This window comes from Capricornis sumatraensis, chromosome 6, assembly GCF_032405125.1.
Source record: "Capricornis sumatraensis isolate serow.1 chromosome 6, serow.2, whole genome shotgun sequence".
Classification (NCBI taxonomy): domain Eukaryota; kingdom Metazoa; phylum Chordata; class Mammalia; order Artiodactyla; family Bovidae; genus Capricornis; species Capricornis sumatraensis.
Window position 1 is genome coordinate 23,615,175 of NC_091074.1, and position 13,637 is coordinate 23,628,811.

Sequence of the window (13,637 nt, forward strand, 5' to 3'; positions counted from 1 at the left end):
TATCTTTTCTATAAATTAAGGGCAGAGTTGTCTGTGGTTCTTTCCTTTCTGTCATTTGAGTTATTCTTCAATTGCTGCCAAACTAATGTGAAAGAATGCTTTTCAGAGAGATGGCATGTCTGTTTAATGGTAATATTAATCATCATAGTGGAAATATTAAATTAAAAAGTTAATAACATAACATCTTGTCACAACATGATGACAAACATATGAAACAGGAAACTCAGAAGAATGACCTTCTAATTTTAATTAAAACCTATTTATTCACTCTGAGAACTCCACCACCAATTTATTTTCTTGACTCTTAGCTCATAGACCAATACTTTCCTCATTCTTCCACTAGGTCCTGGTTCCTTTGCCTTCTCTAACTCCTTTAGTTTAAATGTTAAGGGTCATACATTACAGGTGTATATTTCATAATGTATTAATCTTAGCTATACTACTTAGAAAAATAGTGGATATAATCAATACTTTTCTGCTAATACATTGGCTCATTCTCATTTGCATTTTCCAGGAAAGGATAATGCTTTATTTTCTAAGCATTTGTGATATGGATTTTTAATTCCAGCATGAAATAGATAAAGGTATTGCATTTTACAATCTACACAGGAACGGGAATTTAATGTGTGTGAACAGTCTGCTCATTTACTAGAATAATAAATCCTAAATGGCTTCAACGTGTTCATAGACAGTGAACACTGAAAGCAGTAATTGGAAAAATACATCACCAGTCCAAATGTTCTTGCAGTCTTGGTTGGAGTCTGGTGATCCTTTTGAATTCTTTGTTTGTTTGCTAAGTATAGAGGAGTCTAGAATTATTGACTGAGACTCACATTTGAAGCAGTTTAAGTTATAAAAGTACAAAAGATGTAGCTAGACCCATAGTTTAATTAAACTGAACAACAAAAAATAAACCCTGAGAATTTATTAAATTCATACTTTTCATTTGTATATATTATTTGCTTAAAAACAGCTTCTGGATGAATGATAGTATAAAACTATAAGGTTAAGATTTGAATTTCTATCATAAATTCATATGTAATTACTGTGGAACATTTAAGCAATATAATAGTGGATTTTATTTTAGAATTAATAGGTTTTTTTTTTTCTGGTGATTCTAACTTATTGAAACCATATACATCAAGAAAAGCTAATTGTATTAGTTAGATAATGCTAGCTGTTGTAATAGAGAAGAACCCAAAACTCATGGCTTAATACAATGTTAAAATGCTGCTGCTACCTGCTAAGTCGCTTCAGTTGTGTCCGACTCTGTGCGACCCCATAGACGGCAGCCCACCAGGCTCCCCCGTCCCTGGGATTCTCCAGGCAAGAACACTGGAGTGGGTTGCCATTTCCTTCTCCAATGCATGAAAGTGAAAAGTGAAAGTGAAGTCGCTTAGTCGTGTCCAACTCTGTGCGACCCCATGGACTGCAGCCTTCCAGGCTCCTCTGTCCATGGGATTATATCTTACTCAAAAAAAAAAAAAAAAAGACCAAAACAGCTGTTCCTGGTAGCTGGTAGAAGGGATTTTGCTCCATTCAGCCTTGTGAGGATAGCATTACCATTTAGCCATGCATTGCATTTAGCCATGCTAAAGAGGCTCTTCCATCTTCAGTGTGTAACTACCAGTGTCTGTCTGGGGTTTGTGAAAACACGGTGCCTCTCTGGCTATCTGAGGGAATGGGAATATACTGCATATTACAGAGCACCTGGGAGACCCAGTGAAAAGTCTCTGACTCCAACCTGAAACTGAGATGTGCTTGGCTAATAACCCAAGCCCTGGCGATGAGTGGGATACTGCTGGGATTGATGCCATCATTGGCAAGGAGTGTATCAAGTGCATGGGAGAATGGTAAAAAGTAAGTGTGAGTGGCTATCACTGAAGATGTATTTTTTTTACTGTTGTAGATCTGACTATGTTGCCATAGCATAGTACATAAATTTGTGCAACACTTTCGTGACTCAGTGACCACACTCAAAACCAGGTTGAATGTGGTCAAGCTTTCTTTACCATCTTGGTTATTGCTCTTACTGTCTTCTGAGAAATGCCCCCTTTGCTTTTCCTGACCCCCCCCCCCCAAAAAACGCCTCTTACCTGTCACTACTATCCTTTTCAAAATCCATACCTACTAAAGGAAAGTACCACATATAATGCAGAAGAATATAGGAAATAGCCCTGTCGCAAATAATAGAAAATGGACACAGAAATAATGACTTGTCAGTCAGGAAGAAAGAGCGTGGAAGATTTTAAGATCCAGGTTTCCCAGAGGAACCTGTCACTTCTGCTTATATCTCATTGGCTAGAATAGTCACATGACCACAACAAACTGTACATGAGGCTGAGAGATAGACATCTAGTTGTGTGACAGTGAGGACTCAGCAGACACTTTGGTGGTTAACTAGCAATCTCTGCCACACAAGCTATCAAGAGAAAGTCAATAGCTGGCAAAATTTTGTTTATAACTTTTAGTTGTTTTATTTATGTACAAGTATGTGTCAGTATACAGAAATGCCATAGCTAAATAATTTTGATTCAAATAAACAAAATTAAAAATAAAATTAAACCTAAAAATAATTATTGGAGTAGGAAGATTGGGGATTATGGTTATAATACTATTTGAGTTCTAAAATGTTTCTTTAGCCATGTTTAAGCAAAACATGTGAAATAAAATTTTTTTCTGCTGCTTATTTGAAATATTTAGATATTTTTGCTTCTTTTAGAACTTTTCATTGTACTTAAGCAAGAATAAAAATTTAGAATTAATAATAACACCTAACATTAATTCAGCTCTTACTATGTTCCAGGCCCTGTTCCAAATACTTTAAATGTATAGCTCAGCTAATCCTTATAGCAATCACATGAAATAGGTACTGTTTACCTTATGTATTTTATAACTGGGATAAATGAAGCTCAGAGAATTTAAGTTACTTACCTAGTAAGATGTTGGATTTGAGATTCAATATCAGATATTCCAGATTCAGATTCTGAGCTTGTCTTCAGTTATGAGGAAAACAAATAAAATCCAAAGAACCTTAGAGTTGGCTTCCAAACTACATTTTAGTTAGTAGACTGTCTAGCTTTAGGATTTTGTGAAAGTTCAATTCAGGTTTTCGGTGGGTTTTTTTTTTTTTTTTTTTGTATTTACACACATAATGTATTTTCAAACTTACTTTTATATGCCATATGGGTGGTGATACTGAATTTAAGATAAAGTCTTCAAAATATCAAAGCATTTATTTCCTACTTAAAATTATCATAAGGATATACATTTATAAATAATAGTTTACTAGGTTAGCTTTTAAATTATTATGTCACCACCTTTTTCCATTTCTGTTTCCAACCTTTCACACCAGTTTCATTCTTTCTCACTTCTTTAGCTCCCAGATACTTAATTGGCTTTTTCCATGGATTGTGACATAGAACAATTCATAAATCTTTTTGTTGTAATTGCTTGACTTACTAGATGCTATGCAGCTATAATTCATTGAAAAGGGAGTATTATTCTTAGCATCTTTCTTTCCCAATAAGGAAGAGAACATAGTCTCTAGCCCAGAGCTATTGTGAATTCAGATGGTCTTGAATGGATTCACTCCCTTCTGTATGTATGAGGCAGTTTCTGTCAGTTCTTATACTAGACCACTGACGCTGGGCTGAAAGAAGCACAAGCTGGAATCAAGATTGCTGGGAGAAATATCAATAACCTCAGATATGCAGATGACACCACCCTTATGGCAGAAAGTGAAGAGGAACTCAAAAGCCTCTTGATGAAAGTGAAAGAGGAGAGTGAAAAAGTTGGCTTAAAGCTCAACATTCAGAAAATTAAGATCATGGCATCTGGTCCAATCACTTCATGGGAAATAGATGGGGAAACAGTGGAAACAGTGTCAGACTTTATTATTTGGGGCTCCAAAATCACTGCAGATGGTGATTGCAGTCATGAAATTAAAAGACGCTTACTCCTTGGAAGAAAAGTTATGACCAACCTAGATAGCATGTTGAAAAGCAGAGACATTACTTTGCCAACAAAGGTGTGTCTAGTCAAGGCTATGGTTTTTCCTGTGGTCATGTATGGATGTGAGAGTTGGACTGTGAAGAAGGCTGAGCACCAAAGAACTGATGCTTTTGAACTGTGGTGTTGGAGAAGACTCTTGAGAGTCTCTTGGACTGCAAGGAGATCCAACCAGTCTATTCTGAAGGAGATCAACCCAGGGATTTCTTTGGAAAGAATGATGCTAAAGCTGAAACTCTAGTACTTTGGCCACCTCATGCAAAGAGTTGACTCATTGGAAAAGACCCTGATGTTGGGAGGGATTGGGGGCAGGAGGAGAAGGGGATGACAGAGGATGAGATGGCTGGATGGCATCACGGACTCGATGGACATGAGTCTGAGTGAACTCCGGGAGATGGTGAAGGACAGGGAGACCTGGCGTGCTGCGATTCATGGGGTCGCAAAGAGTCGGACACGACTGAGCGACTGAACTGAACTGATACTGGACTACATACTGTATTAAGTACTTTTGATTCATTGGCTCATTTAGTCTTTATAAAATCTCTATACATTAATACTGTTTTTATCTCCAGGAGAGGAAATTCAGGCTTGGAGTAGTTTAAAACCATGATCAGTTAGTGAAAGAGCTTGAGTTTGAACCTAGAAACTTTGATTCCAAAAGCAATCCTTAACTGTTCTGTAACTCCCACTTGTTACTGCACACTTAAATCATGTGCTGTCACCTGGTCATTTCACTTTTTTATATTAATTCCTCTAGGATGCATATTTTAGTGGATAACACTATTCTTTGAAAGGCTTCCCCAGTGGCTCAGCAATAAAGAATCTGCTTGCAATGTAGGAAGCGCAGGAAACGCAGGTTTGTTCCTTGGGTCAGGAAGATCCCCTGGAGGAGGAAATGGCAACCCACTCCAGTATTCTTGCCCAGAAAATCTCATGAACAGAGAGGGCTGACAGGCTACAGTCCATAGGGTTGGAAAGAGTTGAACATGACTGAACAACTGAGCAGGCAGGCAGACTCTTTGAAACCATTGCTCTCTTTACTGTTCAATGAATTTATTTGGATTTAGGTGGTTAAAAGAATAATGATGTGTCTTGTGAGAGGAAGTATTGGAATTTACCATGTGCCAAGCTCTGGACTAAGCACTTTATTTAAAATACAGTACCTAAAGCCTCCAAATTATTGAGTTGATAGCATTGTCATCACTTTACAGATGCAGAAACTAAATCTCAAGTATGATTAATAACTTCTCCTAGCTCATTCAGCTCTTAAGTGCAGAGCTGTGATTCAAACTCAGGTTTGACCCTAAAGCAGAGATTTTTAGACATTAAACTAAGAATCTTTCCTCAGTACTTACTAAATACTGGATTCTTTCACAAAAATTATTTAATTATATTATCACTGATGCTCAAGGTAGTAGGATATATTAGGACAAAGATAAGGGGAATTTAAGTAAACATACTAGTAATGACTAGACATCACTTTGCCAACAAAGGTTTATATAGTCAAAGCTATGGTTTTTCCAGTAGTCATGTATGGATGGGATGGTTAAACCATTAAGAAGGCTGAGCAATGAAGAATTGATGTTTTTGAATTGTGGTATTGGAGTCCCTTGGACAATAAGGAGATCAAACCGGTCAATTCTAAAGGAAATCAATCCCTGAATATTCATTGGAAGGACTAATGCTGAAGCTCTAATACTTTGGCCATCTGATGTGAAGAGCCCACTCAGTGGAAAAGACCCTGATGAAAGACTGAAGGAAAAAGAGAAGTGGGCAACAGAGTATACGATGATTAGATAGCGTCACTGGCTTGATGGACATGAATCTGAGCTAATTCCAGGAGATAGTGAAGGACAGGGAAGCCTGGCATGCTGCAGGTCATGAGGTCCCAAAGAGTTGAATACAACTTAACGACTGAACAACAGCAGATAAATGCTGGGGCTGATATCAAAACCTAGATCTTTTTGTTTGCAGATCTCAGTTTTATCCCTACCATGTTTCCTCCAGGTCCTCTCCCAGAGCCACAATTACCATATTCATTCATTCATCATTTATTCAAGGAATATCCATTGTGTATCCATCATTTCTAGACACTGGGCCGTTCTGCATGCTATACACAGTAATAGTATAGTAACATTTCCTATACGTGGAGATTTTGGTCTAATGAAGGAGACAGATATTAACCAACTCATACAAATATATACTGGAAATTGTAATAAAGGACTACTCTTGTTTAAAATAGGGATTCATGCCTGCCAGTACAGGGGACACGGGTTTGACTGCTGGTCTGGGAGGATTCCACATGCCTCAGGGTAACTAAACCCAAGCAACAGAACCACTAAGCCTGCGCTCTAGAGTCTGTGCTCTACAACAAGAGAAACCACCACAATGAGAAACCCCCACACCTCCGTGAAGAGTAGTCCCCACTCCCCGCAACTAGAGAAGCCCATACAAAGCTACGAAGACCTAATGCAGCCAAAAATATAAATAAATAAAATAAGTTTAAAAAAATAAAGTAGAGATGTTCATGGAATCTATACCTCAGGGAACATCATTTTAACTGGGATGTGAAAGGTGAATAGAAGTTTACTATAAATGACCATTAGAAGGTAGGAAAAGACTGCCAAGTCTTCCAGAGAACATTTTTCTATCAGCTCCTCAACAGTTTTTTTCCAGTGGCTGATGAAGCTCAATTTTTAAATAAGGTTTCTTGAAAAAATATCCTGGTTTAATTACATGAATATCGATGACTATATAAGCATCTAATAGATGCATGATATTTCTTACCCAGAATCTGTGTATCCAGTGGCATCAATTATCTGGAATATACTTTCCAATTAGAAAAAAATCAATAAAATTTATATCACCCATAAAGAGGTCAACAAGAACAAAAGTATCAACTATAGTTTCTGGAACTTAAAAGTACATCCATATATTAATCACTAAATGTTTGGGGATATATAGCCTTGTATATTTTAACAGACATTAGCATATAAATTTCTAGTAGAATAATTGACATTTACTTAGTAGTCCTGAACCACTGACTATTTAAGTATATTTGTATGAGGAGCTAGATAAATTATATGTTATACATATTATAAATGTATCCATATTGTTTATCAATTAGTACTTTAAAATAAAGGTTATGTGCAGAATCGGTTTGTAGTTTTATTCCAGGTAAGAGTACTTCTGTTTATATTTTTAATATTTCCTGATATGAAAAATACTTTACAGATGACAAATATTAAATCAGTGTGGTATTGCATTTGATTTGGAGTAAAATTCTAAAATCATAGGTAAGGAAACATAGGCACATGACCTTAGATATTATAGACTTTTCCCCCCAATACATAGGAACTAAACATACAGAAGAATATTCATCTTTGTAAAGTTCAAAGGTCAGCAAACCTTGCATATAGATAACTCAGGAAGCTGTTTATTTAACATTGAGATACAATTATAGGTAAACTAGCATTCTGAATTTGACATCAAAGAAGTTATTTCCTTATCTGTCTCAAAGCTCCATCCAGGTACACAGAGAAAGAGAAGCATTAAAGCAGACAGGTAAAAATGGTTACAGTGATGAGGCATGAGCAAGGGTCAACCCCATGATACAAAGTTCATCAGATGATGGATAAAGGAGCTTTCCTTGCCCCCTCAACTATAAATGATGCATATCTAACAGGAATGCTAATTTTTATTTTCTAAATATTTATATTCTAACCACTTCCTGTGCTACTCAGTATATTAAAATATACATTTTTGTATTTCTAAATATTTATGCCTGTGTCATTAGCCTTTAAATGCTATGCTCCCTTTAATACTTATTAAGGAGGGTAGCTATTCTTAAGGTCATATATCATAACTTCTGCCAATCTTTGTTTCACTCAAGGTTCCCTTTAGTTGACTTGGAAATGTGAATTTTGTTTTCTTACAAAAGAGGAAGTTAAAAAATATATTGAGAACATTTCTTTAAGTCTTTATTCCTGCCTTCTTGTTTCCATTTATTCTATTCTACTTAATAGTGAATAAGTTCAGGATGTTTTCAGTTGCAGCATTTTCCTATTGAGGCATATTCTGCCCCAAATCCCATTTTTCTGAATGCATGTGTTTTAATTGGGCTTCCATGTGGTGACAGAAGTAGGACTCCCTGCTAGTCCCTTTCTAGCTATAATTCATAGCACAGATGGTTTTTACTAAACTACTTCTTCCTCCCACCCTTTGCCACCATTCTGACAATAAATACTGCTATAGTTCCCTGAGGTATTCATTCATCTCTCAGGCCTCCAAACAGACTGGGCAGCATCTCATGACTGGAAAGACTGACAGTGAGAGGATAGGATTATTACAAGAAGCTGGAGCAGACCGAGTCACCACCCTTGGGAATTTGAAACAGACAATGCAAGACAAAAATGGACCAATCAGACTTCTAGTTTAGTGCTCCTTATGGTCTATTTCAGTGTTTTTTTTTTTTTTTTTAATTTTCTAAAGGAAAAAGTGAAATGGAAATAGAATATGTAAATTAATTTGAAAGAATCTCAAGAATATGTGCATTTCAGAACATTTGGTGGAGAATATGGAACAAACTGTGGACTGTTATAGGAATCTGTACACTTATCTAATGGTCATGGGGAAACACTAACTTTAGAATAATTATGATGCCTGACTTTAGGTGCTTTTCATACTCCTGCTCTGCCTGTCTCTATTCCCATCAATATATACCATTTCATTATGGCCCCACTAGGTTAACTGGCTGGCAGGTGTAATTATTTTTATGAGACATGCTGCTAAGCTGCTGCTAAGTCACTTCAGTCGTGTCCAACTCTGTGCGACCCCATAGATGGCAGCCCACCAGGCTCCGCCGTCCCTGGGATTCTCCAGGCAAGAACACTGGAGTGGGTTGCCATTTCCTTCTCCAATGCATGAAAGTGAAAAGTGAAAGTGAAGTCACTGAGTCGTGTCCAACTCTCAGCGACCCCATGGACTGCAGTCCACCAGGCTCCTCCATCCATGGGATTTTCCAGGCAAGAGTACTGGAGTGGGGTGCCATTGCCTTCTCCATACCAAAGTTTATTTTGTTCATTCAACAAATTCTGATTTATCACTTATAGTTTGCCAAGCGCTGAGGATATAGAACACAAAGTGGGCAAAAGCAGTCACCAGGCTCGTGAATTTTCATAGCAGTTTGCCACACTGTATGAACTCATTTTTGCAAATCAAGATAAGTAGTATGAGAAAAGGGGTCATGTTTCTATGAGAACATGTGATTGAGTACTCTAGTCTAGAGTGGGAAGGAGTGATTACAAGGCTTTCTTTCCCCAAATCGAAGGATGAGTGGAATGACATAGGTGTGTGTGTTTGAAGGTGGGGGACTGGGAAAGCATTTTAGACAGAAGAATCTTTAGAGACAAAGGCTCATGTGAGAGGTAGTAGCACACGATGGCTGGCCCAGGGTCAGGGCTGATAGTTTGACAGCCCTGAAGATTAAGCAAGGTGAAAGTACTATTTATGTGTATTGGTGCTCCAAGTCAAAATATGATACATGTGAGATATAGAAGTACAAGGCTTCAAGAGGGCAAACTTAGTACCTAAGTGTCTCCTAAATTACACTGTGGGACATCAAGGAAGGGGGTTGCCCACTTCATCTGTTTTCAGTGTGAAAGAAATTGGTCTACTGGGGGAAAACATAGTAATGTGTATATCATGAAGACAAGAAGAGTTATCCCCATTTAAAGATCCAAAAGTCTGACTTTTATTTAAACTTTTGCCTAATAAAAATGAGCTCAGAAATTTAAAAATAAATTCTCTAGTGTTCCAGGCTGGTTATATATTCTTTAAGAAGATAATCTTTTAAAGGCTAATTTTTAGTACCATTAATTACTTTTGTATGTTGTTTTCCATGCCGTTAGTCCTGAGTATGAAAACTATTACCATCAGAATAAGCTGCCTTTAAAACTAAAGAGCTTGATAATGTCCCTGGGTACCTGTCTTTTTTGAATTATCATTTCAATGTCTTTGTTGCTTACAGGGTTCCTAAATCCCCTCTGTTTTTCAACTCATAAACCATTTAATATTTTCAGAAGCACTGTTTGAAACTAACCTTCAGAAAGGCAGATAAGATAATAGAAAAAAAAAAAAAGCAATAGCTGACATTGAGACAATGAAGAAAAAATAATTATATCTTCAAAGTTAAAAATATGTGGAAGCTTCCTAATACAGGGTTATAAATACAAACATTAATTATCTAGGGAGTATTTATGCCTTCAGCCTGTAAATGAGTTTCATTTTTTGTAAAAAAATAGAACTTGGATTTCTAGTGCGGCATATAAGTTTACTAGTTTCAATTCTGTTCTAACAGCAAGTAAAAATCTGAGAAAACTGAAAAATCAACAACTCTGCTTAGATATGGCAGAAAAGTAAGATCACAAGGCAAATCACTGCCTCTGAAACTGGAGAGATGGACAGCTGGATGCAGAGACTCACAACCTACTAAAGCAAAAACCCATGAGAAGTAAACTCTGTGGGGACCAATATTGGGATAGAGAAACCCCAGGAACTATAATCAACGAATTGCTGGAGTCTCAGTGGGGAAAAGTGTGAGAGTTAAAAAATGTAGGAGGACCCAATCAAAGAGGAGACCCCAAACTTTTATGAGTTACCTCTAGGGCCTCTACCAGATTCTCACAGGAAAGACTGGAGAAAAATCCTATTGTGCTTCTTCAGGCAGGTAGAAGGGAAAGTAGTCATTTTGAAATAGACCTGCCCTCAAGAGAAACTCAGAGAAGGCAATGGCAACCCACTCTAGTACTCTTGCCTGGAGAATCCCATGGACGGAGGAGCCTGGTGGGCTGCAGTCCATGGGATTGCTAAGAGTCGGACACGACTGAGACTTCACTTTCACTTTTCACTTTCATGCATTGGAGGAGGAAATGGCAACCCACTCCAGTGTTCTTGCCTGGAGAATCCCAGGGACAGAGGAGCCTGTTGGGCTGCAGTCTATGGGGTCGCACAGAGTCGGACATGACTGACGTGACTTAGCAGCAGCAGCAGCAGCAGCAAGAGAAACTATTTTACTAGAGCCTAATCTGTTGGGGTTTTATTAGGACCCAGCTGACCCAGGGGAAGGAAATAATCAACTCCATCCCACTCCAGCTATTCTGTCCCATCTAAAATAGAGTGGGTGGAACTGAGAAGCACTGTGAAGTTATTCGCCCAAGGACACAAGCTCACTGAAACACCGGAAACTAACCGCAATACTATAAAATGCTTCCCTTTCTTCTACACCTTGCCAACCACATTATATTAGGTCTATTTATTGCAATTCTGTTTTACTATGCACATAATATCCATCAAGGGAAAAAAAGAAAACAAAATCTACAAATCATACTGAAAAACAAAATACACAGTTTGAAGAAACTGAACAAGCATCAGAAGCAGAATTAGATATGGCAAGAATGTTGGGATTATCAAACCGTGAATTTTTTAAAAAGTCTATTATTAATATGCTAAGGGATTTAATGGACAACGTAGATAACATACAGGAGTAGATGGGTAATATAAACAAAGAGAGACAAAGTGAAGATAATAAATTTTTTTCTTAATTGACCTAACAGGTGACAGATTTTATTCAAAAAAAATGTAATAAATTGTATTTTATAACTATAGTTTGTGTATAAATGAAGTGAGTGAAAGAAATGATACAATGGAAGCATTAGGAATATATATTTTTTATTATTATTAGGTACTTATACTACCTGTGAAGTATCATATTTTTTTACTTGAAAGTAGACATAAGTTATTTGTAAATGCATATTTTGAATTCTAGAGCAACCACTGGGGATAAAAAAAGAAGTATAAATTGATGTACTAAGAAAGGAAAGAAAATCAAATCATATAAAATAGTCAATACACTTCAATCAGAAATGGATAGATAGATCCATCAGGCAGAAAATAGTAAGGACATTCAGTTCAGTTCAGTTCAGTCGCTCAGTCGTGTCCGACTCTTTGCGACTCCATGAATTGCAGCAATAGTTGAGCTCAAAAGCATCATCATTCAACTGGATATAATTGACATTTGTAGACTGCTTCATTTAGCAACAGTAGAATAAACATTTTTCTCAAGCTCATGTAGAACATCACCAAGGGAAGTCACAGTCTGGGTAATAAAACATAACAACATATTAAAAAAAATAGGACTCATACAATGTATCCTCTCAGACCACAATGGAATTAAACTAGAAATAAATAACAGAAGACACCTGGGAAATCTCAATATTCATTGAACATAGTATAAATCTAGATATTATATGGATCAAAAAGAAATCTCAAGAGAAATTTAAAAATATTTTGAACTAAATGATAATAGAACTTATAAACAATTACAAAATGCAGCAGAAACAGTGCATTTAGGGATATTTATAGCATTGAATGCATATGTTACAAAAGAAGAAAGATTTAAAGTCAATGATCTAAGCTACCACTTTGGAAAACTGGAGAAAAAGCAAATTAAATCTAAAGTAAGCAGACAAAAATAAATAATAAAAATTAGAGCATAAACTACTGACATTAAGAACTGGAAATCAACAGAGACAATGAACAAAACCAAAAGCTCTTTCCATGAAACGATCGATAAAATTGGTAAGATTTTAACCATGTTTACAAAGACAAAACTTAACAATGCAAAAAAAAAAAAAAAAAAAAAACAACCCACAACAAAAACAAATAGGGGAAAAAAAGGCAGAGAGGATAGAAATTACTAACATTAGAAATGAAAGGAAGGACATCATTACAGATCCTATGGATGTTTAAAGGCTAATAAAAGAATATTTAAAACAACGCTGTGCCCATGGATTTGATAACCTAGATGAAATGGACCTATTATAGAAGGCTCAATCTACTGAAGATCATACAAGAATAAATAAGCAATCTGTATAAGCTTGTATTTATTAAATAAATTAAGTCAATAGTTAATAACCTTCCAAAAGAAAGGGAAAGTCCTAAATGAGTTGGTAAATTTGATAAGTTCTACTAAACATTTAAGGAAGGAATGATACCAATTTTCTATAACCTCATCAAGAAGATAGAAGCAGAAGAAATACTAACCAACTCATTCTAGGATTTCAGCATTACCCTAATACCAAAGCTTGTTTAAAGGCTTATTAGGAAAGAAAATTATAGAACACTGTCTCTCATGAGCATAGATACAAAATGCTTAATAAAATCACAGTAAATTGAATACAATGTATGAAAAGCATTATACCTAATGAGGAAAAAAAACAAATAGCTGTACTGGAAACTGTAAGATCTGATGAAAGAAACTGAAGATGACACAAACAGACAGAAAGACGCAGTGTGTTCTTGGGTTGGCAGAATCAATATTGCCAAAATGTACTACTCAAGGCAATCTACAGTTTCAATGCATATCCAAATACCAATGGCATTTTTCACAGAACTAGAAAACAAATTTTAAAAGTTTGTAAGGAAACATAAAAGACTCTGAATAGCCAAAGCAATCCTATCACTCCTTTCAACATGATACTGAAGTGCTAGTTAATGCAACAATATATGAAAAGAAAATAAAAGGTAAACAGGCTAGGAAGGAAAAAAGTGAAATGAAAAAAATAAGA